Source organism: Muntiacus reevesi, chromosome X, assembly GCF_963930625.1.
Source record: "Muntiacus reevesi chromosome X, mMunRee1.1, whole genome shotgun sequence".
NCBI classification, from domain to species: Eukaryota; Metazoa; Chordata; class Mammalia; order Artiodactyla; family Cervidae; genus Muntiacus; species Muntiacus reevesi.
The window spans coordinates 23,893,006-23,898,190 of record NC_089271.1 but is presented as its reverse complement, the minus strand read 5'-3'; the positions used below and the strand labels follow the sequence as shown (position 1 = coordinate 23,898,190).

Here is a 5,185-nt window from a genome sequence, read left to right as displayed (position 1 = left end):
CCTACCACATCTACCTGTGGTCTCTCAAGACAGAAAGCTATGGCTGGCAAATTAAGGCCTTCTGATGGCTGGCCCCACCAGTCCTCGCTCAAGCTCCTCAGTTTGACTCCTGGGAAGTCAAACCTATATATCCTCCCTCTCTTCACTATTACTGTCCTCACTTTTCTGTCACCCTGAGGGGGATCGATGGTTCCTCTGCTCAGCCTGACATCTATCCAAGTGTCTGCCAGTACTGACAGCAGGGACGGACTATGACTGCCCCATTGCTATGGTTTTCCTGTTCCCCTGCATCCTCTGGTCCTCACCCTAACTTCTAGACCACCTGGAAATTTCCCCTATGCCGTGTCAGCCGGCCTTATACCAAAACCCATAACACCCTCAGCCCCCAGATATAGAAATCAGAGTAGGTCATGTTTACCCACAGGTGTTTTGGGGGACTTCTGAGAACTAGCAGCAGAGGGCAGGATTCTCTGGCCTCTCTTGCTCTGGGGACGGTGACCTTGAGAATACTCACTCTCTCAGGGTCTGGGCCTCTTCCCCATATTGACCAGAGTCCTCCCAAGCTGGAAGCAAGTGGGTGACACATCTGATTACCTCTGCCTGGGGCTCTCAGAACTGAAACAGTGCTGGGGCTATGTGTTCCTCTCTCCCTTGGGTTGGGGTTCCCCTCGGTCCTCTCTCCAGGTCCTCACACTGACTTCCCATGTCCTAGGGAGGCTTGTCCTCTCGTGCTACAGCCTTGAATTCCCTGAGACCGCCTCAGAGGATGTAAAGGCTCTCTCGTAGGCATGCCTGCCTGTGGTCACTCATGGCTGACCCTAGGGGAGGGATTCTGTGGTGTCCCCACTTTTATAATGTAAGTGGTTCCCTTAGTCCTCATGGTCCTCTGCTTGACTCTTGGCCTGACCTGAAATTCCTCCTGAGGCTGGCCCCTGAGCCTAAGTTCCTCACCTCCTGAGATGGTCTAAAAGGAAATGTGTGGGGTGCATCATACCCACATTCCCAAATTTGCCAATGGGAGGTGTAGAGGGGCAGGGTTATATTCTAGGCACAGTCCTTTTAAGAAACAAGTATTCTTAAATGAACTAAATTAAGTCAAAGTATTTTTTATTTTTCCCAAAAGAAAGGTTAGGTGAAACAAGGCAAACTGGAAATTAAAGGCTTTTATTTTTCTTAATACTTTTTGTTTATCAATATTTTCTGTGGTTGTCTTTCGCATTACCATGAAAAATCTCCCTTTCATTGGGGTGCACTGTCTCTTTCAGATCTGGTTTCCTCGGTGTATATGCCCAGAAGTGGGATTGCTGGGTCATATCAGTGCCATGTTACCTACTTCCAGATCATAAAAACAATATAAATGGTTCGTGAATTTCTTTTACATCTACCAAAACTGTAACTTTAAAACTCTCAAAATGGCAGTAAACATAACAGCAACATCATTACCAAATTCATGTTCTGAAGAAAAACAAACTCTTAGAAATAAAACCTTTGGAAAAAAAAGAAAGAAATAATACATAGAAGTTACTCATGTAAAACAGAAAGTGAAATGAGATCAAATTTGGTTTGCTCCACCACTACTACTCTTCACTATTTAGAAGCTTGTCTACTATTTGTAAAAATTCTATTCCAATGTCTTGTTATCTTGTTTGGATTGTGAACAACATATTCAGTACTTTCAGTGTGTTTTATAAATAGGCAAATGGTGGCTTTAAAAATTTTAAAGCAGCAAAGAACTATGATTTATATGATCCATACATTTGTATTCTAAAGGACAATAAACCTTATGAAAAGTAATTAACATTTGAAAATACTAAACACTTCCTTCATCTCTTTATCTAACTACCTACCTAAATTATCTATATTTCACTAGATATTACTCATATGGATAAAGGAAAAAAGATATATATTTTGTTAAAACGAACTGCACCTAAACTCCCTTACTACTTAAAACTGTAAGAACACATGGGTATTGTTCCCTCCACCCCTACTACCCTGCAGTATTTAGGAGCATGACTGCTCTCTTCCAACACAAAGGAAACAAAGCGCCCTGGCCTCCCTCCCTAGATGTGGGAGGAGCTGCAGGACTTGGCCCTGGAAGGGGCACTGGCCTCGGCCATAGCTGGAGCCTGAGTTATGCTTCTCAGCCCTGCTCTCTCCGCCTGATCTCTCAGAGTCTCGTCATAGAGGTCTGGGAAGGCACTAGGGACTACACCGTGGATCTAGGCCTGAACCTCCAGCACCTTCATCTTACTGGTCTCAGCACAAGTTCTCGGGCCCCACAGGAACTCGTAGCACAGAGGATCACTATTGGGCACCTGGAGGTAATTCAAGAACTTCTTCTGCACCAGATCTTTGGTGATGAGCCTTCTGGGCTCCCCAAAGATCAAGTGCCTCCTCCCAGCATAGACCCCCAACACACTGAGGAATTCCCAGACCTCCTCCTCGGTGGCCCGATTACCATTCATGAAGATGACCCCCAGGAGCATCATCAGGAGACCGGATTTGGGCAGCCTCCCTGATCACTTGGACCTTCGTTGCCCCCAGGGTTGAGCTTGCTGATGAGGACATAAATGTTCCTGCCGTGGTCGACTTCCATCAGCTCCAGGCCAAACACCAGCTCCAGGTGCTCAGAGGCTCTCCTGAGAATCTCGGGGAAGTGCTGCCTGTACTGATGACCTTCAGCAGGGTGTGCTGCGTGATGGGCTCCTTGGGGTACTTCTCCAGCAGGAACTCCACCAGCATGCTGACCTTCCTGGTCAGAGGATCTTTGCAAGTGCTCTGAGTGGCCGAGGCTGCCTGGGAGGCACCTGCACTTTCCTCCTCTGTGCCCTGGGCACCTTCATCAGATCCTGCGCAGGAAACCCCTGCATCAGGAAAGCTAGGGGCCATGGCTCCCTGAAGCTCCTGGCAATCGCCAGTAGCAGGGAAGCTCCGGGGAGAACCTTGAGGGAAGGGAGGAGGGGCACTCCTATTTTGGGGCTGCAGCAGCACTGTTCTGAGCCTCCTGGGGACACTGAGTGTCCCCTTGGACCAGGTGGCGTTTCCCGTGGGCATGATACTTATTGTTGTGCCTCCGAGGCATGGTGACACAGGTCAGGGACCGCAGGCGAGAATGCTGGCAGGAGAGCAGGTAAGGCGGGCACCTGGAGGATGGATAAAGAGATACTGTGAGCACCTTCATCAGGGAGAGTCCTTCCTGACTTGAACCAAGGGCGCTTCTGCAGGGTCCTTGAGACCACAGCTCTAGGACCCACAGAGCTCCTGTTCTCCTGGTGAGCCTGTCCCCTGAGACCACTGAGGAGGAAGTGAGGGTGAGCCCTGGGGCGCAGCCAGACAGCCCTGCCTGGGCGTTAGAGGGGGGCCTGTGGGAGCTGGCAAGGGAGGCAGTTTCTCTCAGTTCACATTCAGAGTCAGGATGAAAATTGGGGCAAGACTCCCATATCCAACCCTTCCCCCCCACCCTGTTCCCTCTCCTGCTCTGAAGTTGACACTGACACCTTCCCTGTCACCCAGGAGGAGGAGAGGAGGGAGTGCTCAGCCCCCAGTCGAAGGGTCACGGGACCTGCTGTTCTGCTGCCTGGCGGCTGCCCCTTCAAACCTAAGCTCTAACCTCCCCTCTCAGACTGCAGCCCCCCTTCCCCATGTTTGGCTGGGAGGAAGCGCTGACGACAGGAGAGGTCCTGAGTCACCTGTGTGACAGGCAGGATGGTCCTCACCCTGACTCATCCCGAGCCCTGACATCCTCCATCTACTGACCAGCTGCCAGCCTCTCAGATCGAGGTCCCCTCCTCCTGGAGTGTCCCACATCCTGGATCACAGTCAGGGAGCCCCTCAGCCTGTAGAACTGCCCAGATGCTCCCTGGCCAAGTCGTGGTGCATGGGGTGTTATGCATGGCTGCCATTCTGGGTCATGGAGACCCTCAGTCCCCCCAAGGGTCCCTCCTTTACTCCACTGGGTCCCAAACTTTCCCTCTACTGAACAGAGCCAGGGTCCACCAACCCTGAACCCAGATCCACCACCCCTGGACCCAGGCATTTCTTCCGGAGACCCCATGTGTGAAGTGGATGGACTTGGGGCCTAAGACCCAGGCCCAAGCCTCTGGGTCGAGAGCAGGGTTGGTTGGGGCTGTGTGGCCCCTTTCTTGGAGGGAAAATGGATTGGGGGTTCTGGGGTGTGTCTCCACACTGGTAACTTATGTCACCTCACGCCTTTACACCTGATTGAAACTTGGACCTCCTCCCTCTGGTCACCATCTCTGGATGGAGCTACAGCAGCTCCCAGAGATAGCAGTACTGTCAAAGATGGCATAGTACCCCCAGTGTGGTTAGGGGGATGTCACTTTCTGTTATGTGCATCTGGGCTCCAGGAGGACAGCAGGGGTGGGGCCTGGGTGGGCGGGTTTCTGGGGAAGCTTCCCACTGGATGAGGATGTGGTCCTTTCATTGACTCTTAAGGGGTCCTGGGACATCCCTGTGCTGAGCTCAGTCAACTGGCCTTATCCCTTCGTACTCACTTCTGTCTGCACACCCAGCAGGAAGTATTTGTGAGTCCGAACCTAACAACCATCCTGGAGCCCCTAAGACCAACAGTGAGGGCTCTCTTGGGTTCCCTCTTCTGTGGTGAGTGATGCTCTGTTCTCTGTCCATATTTTCCTTGACCCATGTAGGTGCTGGGGGGCTACATCCCATCTGCTGACCTGAGGCCAAGGCCTCACATCGAAGACGTCAACTCCTGAGACTCCTGGCGTGAAGTGCATGTACATCTCACCTGGACCCTTATACCTGAGACTTCCTGGAAATTCCTGCGGGAGGTGAGAAATCTGCGAGTTTCAGTGTTCCCAGTTAGGGAACTTGCATTGAGTTCTAGGACTCCTGGAATCCTTTCCTTTTCTAACTTCAGACCCCTACCTGCACCACGGTCCTCAAGAACCCATGGAGAAACAGAGGCAACTCCTTAGCCTGACAGCTCTCCCTGGGTTCTCTCTTCACTGATATCAGTGTCATTAATGAAATTTTCTGAAATGAAATTTTGTCTTTGTGTGCAATTACTGTGTTACTTGCTATTCTATTTTGGTATTTTTCTTTCTATTTTGACAAATGTATATTGTTTTCTATATATATTTTATACAGTGTTTTTGATATTTGCATACATTGTGAAATTAGTGCCAGGATCTAACTATGTAAC

The 5,185-nt window shown here is 50.4% G+C and overlaps 1 pseudogene; it reads right to left on the bottom strand.

Annotated features, from left to right (window-relative positions):
* Nucleotides 1-2,060: 2,060 nt before the first annotated feature.
* Nucleotides 2,061-3,054, bottom strand: LOC136154357 (melanoma-associated antigen B4-like; annotated as a pseudogene).
* Between the last annotated feature and the right edge of the window lie 2,131 nt (nt 3,055-5,185).